This window comes from Schistocerca cancellata, chromosome 4 (genome assembly GCF_023864275.1).
Source record: "Schistocerca cancellata isolate TAMUIC-IGC-003103 chromosome 4, iqSchCanc2.1, whole genome shotgun sequence".
In the NCBI taxonomy this organism is placed as follows: domain Eukaryota; kingdom Metazoa; phylum Arthropoda; class Insecta; order Orthoptera; family Acrididae; genus Schistocerca; species Schistocerca cancellata.
This window is the reverse complement of record NC_064629.1, coordinates 656290813-656307206: the sequence shown is the minus strand read 5'-3', so window position 1 is coordinate 656307206 and position 16394 is coordinate 656290813. Positions and strand designations below refer to the sequence as shown.

The 16394-nt window shown below is 41.2% G+C and overlaps 1 protein-coding gene across 2 annotated transcripts in view; it reads right to left on the bottom strand.

Moving 5' to 3' along the window:
- LOC126183376 (uncharacterized) overlaps positions 1–1026 on the bottom strand; it is a 303763-nt gene extending 302737 nt beyond the window's left edge. For both annotated transcript variants that reach the window (XM_049925308.1, XM_049925309.1), the window contains exon 1: positions 908–1026. The gene's annotated coding sequence lies outside the window, so the exon portion shown is untranslated. The remainder of the gene's footprint in view (positions 1–907) is intronic.
- Positions 1027–16394: the final 15368 nt, after the last annotated feature.

The window sequence follows — 16394 nt, the reverse complement described above, 5'->3', positions numbered from 1 at the left end:
CAACACAAGATTCGTGCAACTATCGACTATACAAACGGTCGATTATTTCAAAGACGGCTTACCCATAACAAAATTCCTTCGAAAATGCACACCTGCAATATACAAGCAATTTACTAGGAATGATACTTTCTGCAATTGGAAACTTTGTAACTATGGAGTTAGCAATACATATTATTGACAAGATTGTACCTGCGTAAATTACACCATGACAAGTTCTAAAATTTTACAACTTTCAACGCAAAGCGGAAAAGAATCAACATGTTCCTACTACTAATTCCTGCATACATTACACTATGAGAAAATTCTAAAATCTGACAACTTCCAAAGTAAAGCGGCGACGTGTTTAATTACTATACTCCTACATGGGCTGTTGACAAGCGACACTTATCAGATCAAATGGTTCAAATACTAAGCGTTAATGATAATCGTCCAAGTTTACAGTGCGCTAAAGGAACATACCGCCTATGCGTTGAAAACAATCAACCACTAGTGGCAAAAACGAAAACCTCTTCAGAGAAAAGCAGACTTATTGAAAAAAACGCGTTTCATTTCACTTGCAGCTGTGGTTATCGCATACTTTGTAAAAGGAGAGAAAAAACATCGTTCGTCACAAACCTATAAGAATGAAATTTTGAATCTCTATAACAATATCGATGTTACTTCGTTTTACTATGCCTCAAAACAATGCCTGAACGCAAAAGCATTGAAAAGAATAGAGTAACAGCTTAGAAGAATTGCTAGGAGTCATCCACATCAACCTTCGATAACACAAAATCACATTCTCCGCCTGTCTCAAAAACGTATTGGACGTTCAGCTATGAATATATCACACGATCGACAACTGTCTATGTGAATGTCAAATTTCTATAAAGTGACACAAAACAAATAATTCCAAAAGTAATATTACCAAATGACAACAGGTCATCCTGATCTCAGATTCTTCCTGGGCACCAAGCTGTAACGGTCGCACACACTAACAACTTCAGAATCTTGCAAACAAACCACGATCGTAAATTACACCAAACACTCTGCTCCTATCATTAACTGCAATCCCTACAGAATACCAAAGTTGTTGCAAACACTAACTTGACAACAGAAGATTCGTGCAACTATCGACTACACAAACGGTCGATCATTTCAAAGTCAGCTATATCGTTGGTTCGAGTTCATTCTCTATATAATGTATTAAGATGCCTTTTGAAAATGAAATGTATACATCAATAATAAGAAATATTCAATATGCATGACTTGATTTCGTATAGTTTCAAACTCTTATTTTACAAGTATATCACTTACCAAAGATTTTAAAACGTATTTTTAAAGAAAACACATAGAGTCATCATCATAAAACTCGTTACAGGGTCGATATAATCGATCAAAATTAGTGTCAAATATCATTAAAATTGCTTAAATAATTTTTTATTTTCATTTTGGAATTATATTCTATGTTTACGCAGTACATAATAAGTAACGTTTCTGGCAAATATCTTGACCTTAGTAAATCTTTCGACGTAAAGGCCAATTCACCGCCAGTTCACATTGACCGTCATGGCACCGTCACGCCGTCGCACCGTCACGTCACAGTACACCATGAAGTGACAGTGCGGTGACGTGACGTTGCCATGACGGTCAATGTTAACTGGCGTTGAAGTAGCCTTTACGTCGGAAGATTTACTAAGGTCGGTCAAGGAATCTGCCAGAAACATGTTGCTTATAATGTGTAAACAGAGAATATGAATAGCGGCGGAGCCCCTTCACACCAGCATGGTGGCCAGCTCAAAAGGTCTGCTGCCATCTCTGCATAAGGATTAGCTTTCACTAAAGTGAGGTGTCGCAGGATGTGGGTACTGCGATGTTAAAACTGAAAAAGGTCCCGAGTTCGAGTCTCGGTCGGGCGCACAGTTTTAATCTGCCAGGAAGTTTCATATCTGCGCACACTCCGCTGCAGAGTGAAAATCTCATTCTGGAAACATCCCCCAGGCTGTGGCCTAAGCCATGTCTCCACTATATCCTTCCTTTCAGGAGTGCTAGTTCTGCAAGGTTCGCAGGAGAGCTTCTGTAAAGTTTGGAAGGTAGGAGACGAGATACTGGCAGAAGTAAAGCTGTGATTACCGGGCGTGAGTCGTGCTTTGGTAGCTCAGATGGTAGAGCACTTGCTCGCGAAAGGCAAAGGTCCCGAGTTCGAGTCTCGGTCGGGCACACAGTTTTAATCTGCCAGGAAGTTTCATATCAGCGCACACTCCGCTACAGAGTGAAAATCTCATTCTGGAAACATCCCACAGGCCGTGGCTAAGCCACGTCTCCGCTATATCCTTTCTTTCAGGAGAGCTAGTTCTGCAAGGTTCACAGGAGAGCTTCTGTAAAGTTTGGAAGGCAGGAGACGAGATACTGGCAAAAGTAAAGCTGTGAGTACCGGGCGTGAGTCGAGCTTCGGTAGCTCAGATGGTAGAGCACTTGCCCGCGAAAGGCAAAGGTCCCGAGTTCGAGTCTCGGTCGAGCACACAGTTTTAATCTGCCAGGAAGTTTCATTTACTTACACTGTCGGTCACGTCACGTCACATCAATTCAATTGAAGTCACGTGACCTCAACTAACATGGCTGTCTTCTACTTTTTTTTTTTTTTTTTTTTTGCGATCTTTGTAAGATTATTATGAAGTATGAACTGTTTTTAAGCACAAAGGACACATACACAGCGTGGTAGCGTATATAAGTGAATGTTGAGTCAATATTTGTACGAAAACTGCGTTTTCTTGGAGTCAAATGCTTTACAGCTTGCAGAAACAGGTCGTTAGAGAAAGATGACAAAACAAAAGAGTGTGGGGTCAGGTCGTTAGAGAAAGAAGACAAAACAAAAGAGTGTGGGGTCAGAAAAATGTCATTAGGTGGTAGAGAAAGGGAATTTCACTCACTGTAGAAGGGGCTCAAGGAAGAGGAATCATCATTTTAAATTTTAGAAAGTAGAAGCATCAGTTTTTTCATTTAGTACGTCAAACTACACCCAGAATTACTAAAAGAAATGTGTTACTAGCAGCCATCACATCCCACGAAAATTTGGTTTCTTAAGGTGTTTCCTTAAGGTTAAGTTCCGCCTCCCACCCCCCCCCCCCTCTCCTTCACCCCACGCCATGAACCATGGACCTTGCCATTGGTGGGGAGGCTTGTGTGCCTCAGCGATATTGACGATAGCCATGACGTAGGTGCTACCACAGCAGAAGAATATCTGCTGAGATGTCAGACAAACATGTGCTTTCTGAAAAGGTGCATCAGCCTTTTCAGTAGCTGCAGGGACAACAGTCTTGATGATTGACTGATCTGACCTTGTAACACAAACCAAAACGACCTTGCTGTGCTGGTACTGTGAACGGCTGAGAGCAAGGGAAACTACAGCCGTAATTTTTCCCGAGGGCATGGAGTTCTAGTATATGGTTAAATAATGATGGCATCCTCCTGGGTAAAATATTCCAGAGGGAAAATAGTCCCCCATTCGGGTCTCCGGGTGGGGACTACTCAGGAGGATGCTGTTATCAGGAGTTAGAAAACTGACATTCTACAGATCGGAACGTGGAACGTCAAATCCCTTAATCGGGCAGGAAGGTTAGAAAATTTAAAAGGGAAATTGATAGGTTAAAGTTAGATACAGCGGGGATTAGTGAAGTTCGGTGGCAGGAGGAACAAGACTTCTGGTCAGGTGAATACAGGGTTATAAATACAAAATCAAATAATGGTAATGCATGAGTAGATTTAATAATGAGTGAAAAAAATAGGAACACAGATAAGCTACTATGAACGGCATAGTGAACACATTATTGTAGCCAAGACAGACACAAAGTCCACACCCATCACAGTAGTACATGTTTATATTCCGAACAAGCTCCGCAGATGAGGAACACATTGAGGAAATGTACGATGACATAAAAGAAATTATGCAGATAGTTAATGGAGGCGAAATTTAATAGTCATGAGGGACTGGGATTCGATAGTAGGAAGAGAAGAAAAAGTAGTAGGTGAATATGGACTGGGGGAAATGAATGAAAGAGGGAGCCAATTGGCAGAATTTTGCAGAGAGCATAATTTAATTATAGTTAACACTTGGCTTAAGAATCATGAAAGAGGTTTGCATACATGGAAGAGACCTGCAGACACCAGAAGGTTTCAGATTGATTATACAATGGTAAGACAGAGATTTCGGAGCCATGAAAGACATTTCCATTGGCAGATGAGGACTCTGACCACAATTTACTGGCTATGACCTGCAGATTAAAACTGAAAAAACTGCAAAGAGGTAGGATTTTAAGGAGATGGAACCTGGATAAACTGAAAGAGTCAGAAGTTGTAGTGAGTTTCAGAGGGTGCATTAGGGAACAACTGACAAGAAGTAATGAAAGGAATACAGTAGAAGAAGAATGGGTAGCTTTGAGAGATGGAACAGTGAAGGCAGCACAGGATCAAGTTGATAAAAATACGAGGGATAGTAGAAATCCTTTGGTAACAGAAGAGACATTTGAATTTAATCGATGAAAGGAGAAAATATAAAAATGCAATAAATGAAGCTGGCAATAGGGAATACAAATGTCTAAAAAATGAGATCAACAGAAAGTGCAAAACGGCTGAGCAGGAATGACTAGAGGACAAATGTAAGGATGTAGAAGCATATATCATTAAGGGTAAGATAGATGCCGCCTATACCAAAATTAAAGAGACCTTTGGAGAAAAGAGAACCACCTGTGTGAATATCAAGAGCTCTGATGGAAAAACCAGTCCTAAGCAGAAAGGTGGAAGGAGTATATAGAGGGTCTATAGAAGGGAGAGGTACTTGAGGGCAGTATTATGAAAATGGAAAAGAACATAGATGAAGATTAGAAGGTGATATGATACTGAGTGAAGAATATGAGAAAGCACTGGAAGACTTAAGCCAAAACAAGGCCCTGGGAGTAGACAATATTCCATTAGAACTACTGATAGCCTTGGGAGACCCAGCCATGACAAAACTCTACCACCTGCTGAGCAAGATGTATGAGGAAGGTGAAATAGCCTCAGACTTCAAGAAGATTATAATAATTCCAATTCCAAAGAAAGCAGGTGCTGACAGATGTGAAAATTACCGAACTATCAGTTTAATAATTCACAATTGCAAAATACTAACACAGAAGCCAACCTCAGGGAAGATCTGTTTGAATTCAGGAGAAATGTAGGAACACACAAGGCAATAATCACCCTACAACTTATCTTAGAAGATAGGTTAATCAAAAGCAAACGTACGTTCATAGTATCTGTAGACTTAGAGAAAGCTGTTGACAATGTTGACTGGAATGCTCTCTTTCAAATTTTAAAGGTGGTAGGGGTAAAATACAATTTGTACAGAAACCAGATGGCAGTTATACAAGTCGAGGGGCATGCAAAGGAAGCAGTGGTTGAGAAGGGAGTGAAACAGGGTTGTAGCCTATCCCTGATGTTATTCAATCTGTATATTGAGCACGGAGTAAAGGAAACAAATGAAAAATTTAGAGTAGGAATTACAGTCCAGGGAGAAGAAATAAAAATTTTGAGGTTTGCTGATTACATTGTAATTCTGTCAGAGACAGCAAAGGACTTGGAAGAGCAGTTGAACTGAATGGACAGTGTCTTGAAAATAAGATATAAGATTAATATCAACAAAAGCAAAACAAGGATAATGGAATGTAGTCAAATTAAATCAGGTGATGCTGAGGGAATTAGATTAGGGAAAGAGACACTTAAGGTAGTAGATGAGTTTTGCTATTTGGGAAGCAAAATAACTACTGATTGTTGGAGAAGGGAGGATATAAAATGTAGACTAGCAATAGTAAGAAAAGCGTTTCTGAAGAAGAGAAAATTGTTAAAATCGGGTATAGATTTCAGTCAGGAAGTTCCTTCTGAAAGTGTTTATATAGAGTGTAGCCATGAATGGAAATGAAACATGGACAATAAACAGTTTAGACAAAAAGATAATAGATGCTTTTGAAATGTAGTGCTACAGAAGAATGTTCAAGATTAGATAGATAGATCATGTAACTAACGAGGAGGTACTAAATAGAATTGCGGAGAAGAGAAATCTGCGGCACAACCTAACTAGAAGAAGGGATCATTTGGTAGAACATATTCTGAGGCATCAAGGGATCGCCAATTTAGTACTGGTGGGAAGCATGGGGGAAAAACTGTAAAGGGAGGCCAAGAGGTGCATACAGTAAGGAAATTCAGAAGGATGTAAGTAGCAGTAGTTACTCAGAGATGAAGAGGCTTGCAGAGGATAGAGTAGCATGTAGAGCTGCACCAAACCAGTCTTCGGACAAAAGACCACAACAACAAGAGTAAGTTTCGTTGCTAGTCCAGAGCAAATTTTTATGGAATAGTCATACCTCCACCAGTACATTTTCCTTCAAGATTTCCAGTTTTTCTTTTCTTCTCGTATTTGGATTTTAATAGTTTGAGTGCCTTATTTGTACTCGGGTTGGCTAGCGGACGCATCCTGTCAAGGATGAGGTCATTAGAGACAGAGCATGAGCTTGGTCTAGGGAAGGATGGGGAAGGAAATCAGCCGTGCCCTTTCAAAGGAACCATACCACCATTTGCCTGAAGCGATTTAGGTAAATCACAGGCAGCCTAAATCAGAATGACCAAATGCAGGTTTGAACTGTCGTCCTCCTGAATGCGAGTCTAGTGTTCTAACCACTGCGCCATCTCTCTCGGTGGGGTTAGCTAGTGAAATCACATAAATATTGACCACTGATGCCCGCAAAACTGTTTTACACACAATCCATAGAGATATTTAACATTAAATAAGCCTAGCATAAATGCATATTTAAACAAACAACTCTGATACATTACTTTATTTATAGTTCACAAATAATGCATTTTACCACTTTTGCAGTGTCTGAAGGTTTCAGTCTATTTCTTTATCAGACATATCAAATGCCTGACAACATACACTACTGGCCATTAAAATTGCTGCACCACAAAGATGTCGTGCTACAAGTGCAAAATTTAACCGACAGGAAAAAGATGCTGTGATATGCAAATGATTAGCTTTTCAGAGCATTCACACAAGGTTGGTGACACCTACAACGTGCTGACATGAGGAAAGTTTCCAACCGATTTCTCATACACAAACAGCAGTTGACCAGCATTGCCTGGTGATACGTTGTTGTGATGCCTCATGTAAGGAGGAGAAATGCGTACCGTCACGTTTCCAACTTTGATAAAGGTCAGATTGTAGCCTCTCGCGATTGCGGTTTATCGTATTGCAACATTGCTGCTCACGTTGGTCGAGATCCAATGACTGTTAGCATAATATGGAATCGGTGGGTTCAGGAGGGTAATACAGAATGCCGTGCTGGATCCCAATGGCCTCGTATCACTAGCAGTCGAGATGATAGGCATCTTATCCACATGGCTGTAATGGATTGTGCAGCCACGTATCGATCCCTGAGTCAACGGATGGGGACGTTTGCAGGACAACAACCATCAGCACAAACAGTTCGACGACGTTTGCAGCAGCATGGACTATCAGCTCGGAGACCATGACTGCGGTTACCCTCGACGCTGCAACACAGACAGGAGTGCCTGTGATGGTGTACTCAATGACGAACCTGGGTGCACGAATAGCAAAACGTCATTTTTTCAGATGAATCCAGGTTCTGTTTACAGCATCATGATGGTCACATCTATGTTTGGCACCATCGCAGTGAACGCCCATTGGAAGCATGTATTCGGCATTGCCATACTGGCGTATCACCCGGCGTGATGATATGGGGTGTCATCGGTTACACGTCTCGGTCACCTCTTGTTCACAGTGATGGCACTTTGAACAGTGGACATTACATTTCAGATGTGTTATGACCCGTCGCTCTACCCTTCATTTGATCCCTGCGAAACCCTACATTTCAGCAGGATAATGGACGACCGCATGTTGCAGGTCCTGTACGGGCCTTTCTGGTTACAGAAAATGTTCGATTGCTTCCCTGGCCAGCACATTCTCCAGATCTCTCACCAATTGAAAGCATCTGGTCAATGGTGGCTGAGCAACTGAGTCATCACAATATGCCATTCAGTACTCTGATGAACTGTAGTATCGTGTTGAAGCTGCATGGGCAGCTGTACCTGTACACACCATCCAAGCCATGTTTGACTCAATGCCCAGGTGTATCAAGCCCGTTATTACGGCCAGAGGTGGTTGTTCTGGGTACAGATTTCTCACGATCTATGCACCCAAATTGTGTGAAAATGTAATCACATGTCAGTTCTAGTATAATATATTTGTCCAATGAATACCCGTTTATCATCTGCATTTCTTCTTGGTGTAACAATTTTAATGGCCAGTAGTATAGAAACAAATTCCACTCACTAATCAACTGGATTCTATCCATAGTACTGTTTTCAATTCAAGTTGCAGCCATACTGCAGCCAATTTAATTGTAAAATATTAAATACAGTATCAATATGTATAAAAATGTACTTTACATGTATAATAGACTGCTGCCTCACTACTTCCAATAATCTTTCGTCATTTATTATAAATTTTAACAAAAGAAATAATGGAATGAAACAATTTTATAACAAATAAAAAAACACAACTGGTATTAACCACTAAAACCAGAACAAAACAAAATATGGAGATCTGCACCTGGTTGTGTATTTGGAGGAAATGAACTTTGAGGTCATACAATCACCACTGGATGGATTACATCAGCCATCAAAACTTTCTTGCTGAGAAACCTTGATGGTGCCAAGATGTGATGGGAAATGATGGCTGTGTGGATGCCACTGCTTGAAATGCATTGCAGAATGTTTTGATAGGACAGGACATGACACAGTGTGAGAGCCAGTGAGAACTCGCCTTCACACTGGCCGTCATATCATGTCATGTCATGTCCTGTCAAAACATTCTGCAATGTATTTCAAATGGTCGCATCAAACTAGCCATCCTGTCACATCATGGCACCATCAAGGTTTCTCTGGAAGATAAGATCTGACTGTTGATGTCATCCATCTGTTGTTTATCACATGACCCCCAAGCTCATTTCCTCCTTATACATGGCCACACGCAGATCTCCGGTTATCATTTTGTTGTCATTGATATCAGTTGTTTGCTATTTCTTATAAATTGCTTGGTTTCATTATTTCTTTTGTTAAAATTTATAATAAATAATGGAAGATTACTGGAAACAGTGAGGCAGCAGTCTGAATTGTATGACACGAGTGCATTAAATTAGATGGCCCTCTATTATATTTATAAAGTGGATTTTTATACATACCGGTACTGTATTTAATATTTTATAATGAAATGGACTACAATATGGCTGCAGCTTGAAGTGAAAACAGTATTGTGGGTAGAATCAGGTTGATTAGTAAATGGAATTTATTTGTATGTTGTCAGGCATTTGTGATGTCTGATAAAGAAGTGGACTGAAGCCTTCAGACACTGCAACAGTGGCAAAATGCATTATTTGGGAACTATGACATTCTGTTGACATCCACCTACATAGGGAGAAATGATCATCACAATAAAATAAGACAAATCAGGGCTCACACAGAAAAATTTAAGTGCTCATTTTTCCCATGCCGTTCAAGATTGGAACGGTAGAGAGACAGCTTGAAGGTGGTTCACTGAACCCTCTGCCAAGTACTTTTTTGTGAATAGCAGAGTAATCACATATATGTAGATGTAGATGAAGATCAGCTAAGTGGTGATGGTAGCCATTACAAGTCCACTGAAAGAACATGAGACTGGGATTTGGCAAAGCAGCAAAGGGGAAACAGGAGTACAAATTAGTTTACAGTTAAGTCATGATCCATCTGAATGTGTGGTTCTACATCAGTACTCATAGATTCGACCCCAGGGAGGGTGGGCACTGGATCGACCAAAACCAGCAGAATTTGATTCCACTTTCAGTTTTTCCTTCTTGTTGCTGTGGGGTATTGATTTCTTTGAGGATTTCCCTGTCTTTATTTCTGGGACAGAAGAAGACCTTTCTTAAGCATCATCCTTCTGTTGCTCTCTCAACAATTACTCAATTTTATTCTCCCTCTTGAAAACTGAATATGTCAGTGAGAAAAGGGATGGTGTTCTGAGCAGTTTACGCATGCAGAAATTGTCGACAAGGTCAAACCTCATGCGATGTCCTTCTGCCTGTCCCACAAGTAGCTTCATTAGTAAATTGGAGGAAAAATTTGTCCAAACCTCAGGTTCTTCAAGTGTTTGTGCAAGGATTTGTGATAGACTGCTGGTCTGTTTCCTCCTGGGATGGGGACACCTCAACAGATGTACAAATTACTGTGCTTGGGGGTTGGTTACCACTGGTGCTGTTGGTTTGGGAGCTGAGGAAGCTAATGTCCTCTCCCTCGACAGAAAATTATGCTTTTGATACCTTGTTGCCATTGTGCTAGTTGTAGGTTTCATCACAATGTCTGCAAAGTTTGACATCATCATGTAGACTGGGTGGAAAAATTGAAACTTTTTCTACGCTTTCTGATCTGACAGGTGGTCAAGCATTTCATATTCCTTGATTTTCTTCTCTCCCTTGAAAACTGAACATGTCAGTGAACAAATAGGTGGTGTTCTAGGGAGTTTATACATGTAGGGGTTGTTTTCAAGGGCCACCCTCATACATTATCCTTCTAGTTGTCTCACAAGTAGCCTCATAAGTAAATGGAGGACCTGTGTCCAAACCTCAGGCACCTTAAGCATCTTGTAGATGGAGGAAAGTAGGGTTTAACACCATGCCTATAAACCTGACCTTAACTTTCTCAGGTGAAATTCTTCCATCAAATGTTACGATAAAAACTCCAGTGTCCACCATATTATCCTTAGGTCTTCTCTGAATGCAACAAACAAAATGGGCTCCACACCACTCTAATTAGCATGCAATTTTTCATCTTTTTGCAGCATTAGGTACTGAGGGAAGATGAAGCCTTGAATCCTCTTGAGTTTGTTATGAGGAGAGACTGTTCCTGGTACATCCCCAAGTTTTTCACAGGCCTGAAATATCTGTGATTGGTTAGCATTCAAAGTTTTTGTCAATAGCAATTGCAGCAACTTGGCTAAACATATCCTCAATATTTCCAAAGAAAAGCACTTTTGTTGTTGAAAAAGATTATCCATTGGTTATGGTGCATACCAAGAGCTGGTCAAAGTATCCACCTGCATTTCTCCTTGCCTGACTTCATCCCATGGCGTGGCCAGTGGTGAAAATGCCATCAAATTATTATACACTGAGGTGACAAGTCATATGGTACCTCCTAATATTGTCAGACCTCCTTTTGCCCAGTGTAGTGCAGAAACTCAATGCGACGTGGACTCAACAAGCCGTTGGAAGTCCTCTGCAGAATTACTGTGCCATGCTGCCTCTATAGCTGTTCATACTCATTAAAATGTTGCTGGTGCAGGATTTTGTGCCTCAACTGACATCTCGATCATGTCCCATAAATTTTCAATGGGATTCATGTTGGGCAATCTGGGTGGCCAAATCATTTGCTTGAATTGTCCATAATATTCTTCAAAACAAATTGCAAACAATTGTGGACCATTGACATGGTGTATTGTTATCCATAAAAATGAAGTCCATGAATGGCTGCAAATGATCTCCAAGTAGCTGAACATAAACATTTCTAGTTAATGGTCAGATCAGTTTGACCAGAGGACCCAGTCCATTCCATGTAAACACAGGCCCCTCCATCATGGAGCAACCACCACCACCTTGCACAATGCCTTGTTGCCAACTTGGGTCCATGGCTTCATAGGGTCTGTGGTACACCTGAACCCTACCAGCAGTTATTATCAACTGAAATCAGGACTCACTTGATCAGACCACGATTTTCCAGTCATCTAGGGTCCAACTGATATGATTATGAGCCAATGACAGGCACTGCAGGCAATGCTGTGTTGTTAGCAAAGGCACCTGTGTTGATCATCTGCTGCCATAGCCCATTACTGCCAAATTTTCAACATTGTCCAGCGAATACATTCATCGTATGTCCGACATTGATTTCTACAGTTATTTCATGCAGTCTTGCTTGTCTGTTAGCACTGACCACTCTACACAAATATCACTGCTCGTGGTCGTTAAGTGAAGACCGTAGTGAGAGGTAATGCCTGAAATTTGGTATTCTTGGTACACTCTTGACATTGTGGATCTCAAAATACCGTATTCACAAACAATTTCCAAAATAGAATGCCCTATTCATCTAGTTCAAACTGCCATTCTGCATTCAAAGTCTTTTAATTCACATCATGCAGTCACAATCATGTCGTAAACCTTTTCTCATGAATTACATGAGTGTGAAAGGCAGCTCTGCCAAGCAGTGTCCTTTTATTCCATTTGTATATGGTACTACTGCCATCTGTATATGTTCTCATCACTATCCCATGACTTTTGTCACCTCAATGCTGAGATAGCCATGTTCTCATGGCCACCAGTGTGAGTAATTTTGATGCATTTAACTCAGATCGTCCACCATGACATCTCTCATTCCAATTGGAGACTCTCTCCATGGACGCCACCCCACGATGACAAAGGTAGCTAGCATATTAGCCATTGTCCTCAGTCCCAGTGCACCAGGCACCTCCTTGTTTGCATACATTTGGCAGCTTGCTGCTCAGGCATTGGCAGTGAAATCCCTGCAGTGTAAGGGGTTACAACCGTGAGGGTACATGATGCTTCACCCCCCCCCCTCCCCCCAACCCCCTGAGACAGAGTTACCATGTGGGTTATTGGATGCAGTCATAAATCCACTCTAATAGTAGGTGCATGGTGTCACAGCATGTGGTGGATAGATTGTACACCCTGTAAGCTGTTCTTCCTGCACTTCCATGAAGATTAGAAAAGTGGAGGCCAAACCCAAAAAGAAAACCATAAGCAATTAAACCAAAAAGTTGAAGATGATGTGATCTGAGCAAAAACTGAGTTGTCTTCATAATAGCCAAGTCAGCAATGTAAATGCTTGACAGGCACTGCAGGCAATACCGTGTTGTTAGCAAAGGCACCTGTGTTGATCATCTGCTGCCATAGCCCATTACTGCTGCTATCGGGTGGAGAAATGTAGGGTCCCCCTGAATAGGTCAGGTGTGCACTACACGCCAGAAGCAGCTACAAGGGTAGCGGAGTACGTGTGGAGTGCACAGAGGGGTTTTTTAGGTTAGAGAATTCCCTCCCTAGGCCCGACAAGACGCCTCCTGAGACGCAGCAAGGTAGGAGTAGGCAAAATGCAACAGGGAATAACAATATTAACGTGCTAATAGTAAACTGCAGGAGCGTCTATAGAAAGGTCCCAGAACTGCTCTCATTAATAAACGGTCACATCGCCCATATAGTACTAGGGACAGAAAGTTGGCTGAAACCAGACGTAAACAGTAATGAAATCCTAAACTCAGATTGGAATGTATACCACAGAGACAGGCTGGACAGTGAAGGGGGAGGCGTGTCTATAGTGATAAGAAGTGCAATAGTATCGAAGGAAATTGACAGAGATCCAAAATGTGAAATGATTTGGGTGAAGGTCACGGTTAAAGCAGGCTCAGACATGGAGATGTCTCTATAGGCCCCCAGGCTCAGCAGCTGTTGTGGTTGAGCACCTGAAGGATAATTTGGAAAATATTTTGAGTAGATTTCCTCACCAAGTTATAGTTCTGGGTGGAGATTTTAATTTGCCGGATATAGACTGGGAGACTCAAATGTTCATAATGGGTGGCAGGGACAAAGAAGCCAGTGAAATTTTTTTAAGTGCTTTATCTGAAAACTACCTTGAGCAGTTAAACAGAGGACCGACTCATGGCGATAACATATTAGACCTTCTTGTGACAAACAGACCCGAACTATTTGAAACAGTTAATGCAGAACAGGGAATCAGCGATCATAAAGCGGTTACGGCATCGATGATTTCAGCTGTAAATAGAAATATTAAAAAAGGTAGGAAGATTTTTCTGTTTAGCAAAAGTGACAAAAAGCAGATTACAGAGTACCTGATGGCTCAACACAAAAGTTTTGTCTCAAGTACAGATAGTGTTGAGGATCAGTGGACAAAGTTCAAAACCATTGTACAATATGCGTTACATGAGTATGTGCCAAGCAAGATCATAAGAGATGGAAAAGAGCCACTGCGGTACAACAACCAAGTTAGAAAACTGCTGCAGAAGCAAAGGGAACTTCACAGCAAACATAATCATAGCCAAAGCCTTGCAGACAAACAAAAATTACATGAAGCGAAATGTAGTGTTAGGAGGGCTATGCGAGAGGCGTTCAATGAATTTGAAAGTAAAGTTCTTCCTAAGAAATTTTGGTCTTATGTCAAAGCGGTAGGTGGATCAAAACAAAATGTCCAGACACTCTGTGACCAAAATGGTACTGAAACAGAGGATGACAAACTAAAGGCCGAAATACTAAATGTCTTTTTCCAAAGCTGTTTCACAGAGGAAGACTGCACTGTAGTTCCTTCTCTAGATTGTCGCACAGATTACAAAATGGAAGATATCGAAATAGACGACTAAGAAACAATTAAAAACGCTCAAAAGAGGTAAGGCCGCTGGACCTGATGGGATACCAGTTCGATTTTACACAGAGTACGCGAAGGAACTTGCCCCCTTTCTTGCAGCGGTGTACCGTAGGTCTCTAGAAGAGCGTAGCGTTCCAAAGGATTGGAAAAGGGCACAGGTCATCCCCATTTTCAAGAAGGGACGTTGAACAGATGTGCAGAACTATAGACCTATATCTCTAACGTCAATCAGTTGTAGAATTTTGGAACACGTATTATGTTCGAGTATAATGACTTTTCTGGAGACTAGAAATCTACTCTGTAGGAATCAGCATGGGTTTCAAAACAGACGGTCATGTGAAACCCACCTCGCGCTATTCGCCCACGAGACTCAGAGGGCCATAGACACGGGTTCACAGGTAGATGTTGTGTTCCTTGACTTCCACAAGGTGTTCAATACAGTCCCCCACAGTCGTTTAATGAACAAAGTAAGAGCATATGGACTATCAGACCAATTGTGTGATTGGATTGAAGAGTTCCTAGATAACAGAACGCAGCATGTTATTCTCAATGGAGAGAAGTCTTCCGAAGTAAGAGTGATTTCAGGTGTGCTGCAGGGGAGTGTCATAGGACCATTGCTATTCACAATATACATAAATGACCTTGTGGATAACATTGGAAGTTCACTGAGGCTTTTTGCAGATGATGCTGTGGTGTATCGAGAGGTTGTAACAATGGAAAATTGTACTGAAATGCAGGAGGATCTGCAGCAAATTGACGCATGGTGCAGGGAATGGCAATTGAATCTCAATGTAGACAAGTATAATGTGCTGCGAATACATAGAAAGATAGATCCCTTATCATTTAGCTAAAAAATAGCAGGTCAGCAACTGGAAGCAGTTAATTCCATAAATTATCAGGGAGTACGCATTAGGAGTGATTTAAAATGGAATGATCATATAAAGTTGATCGTCGGTAAAGCAGATGCCAGACTGAGATTCATTGGAAGAATCCTAAGAAATGCAATCCGAAAACAAAGGAAGTAGGTTACAGTACACTTGTTCGCCCACTGCTTGAATACTGCTCAGCAGTGTGGGATCCACACCAGATAGGGTTGATAGAAGAGATAGAGAAGATCCAACGGAGAGCAGCGCGCTTCATTACAGGATCATTAAGTAATCGCGAAAGCGTTACGGAGATGATAGATAAACTCCAGTGGAAGACTCTGCAGGAGAGACGCTCAGTAGCTCGGTACGGACTTTTGTTAAAGTTTCGAGAACATACCTTCACCGAAGAGTCAAGCAGTATATTGCTCCCTCCTATGTATATCTCGCGAAGAGACCATGAGGATAAAATCCAAGAGATTAGAGCCCACACAGAAGCATACCGACAATTCTTCTTTCCACGAACAATACGAGACTGGAATAGAAGGGAGAACCGATAGAGGTACTGAAGGTACCCTCCGCCACACATCGTCAGGTGCCTTGCAGAGTATGGATGTAGATGTAGATGTAGAGGTATAAGACTGCTTTTACAATGTAATCTCGATTTATGTTTTTCATGATTCTACACCATAAATTCATAGCCCCTGTGAAAACCCCACAAGATCAATGCTAAAAATTCCTCGATTTTACATTTCTTCCCAGTAAGTTTTACCATGATTCTAAGTTTTTACTCGATGTTTCACTTGGCATCATCCTGTTTTCTTCCTATTGTCACTTGATGCAACTGAACAAGTTATAAGTGGCTCAAAAGACAGATGGTTCACCCTACAAATGGTGGCAGAATTAAGGGAATATTTTAGGCTGTTGTGGAGAGGGGAGATGTGAGACAGGAAATGCTTCTGTAATCCACAAATGGTGTTGCCAACAAAACTTGCAACATTTAGCTTTACCACACAGTTATGATACAAC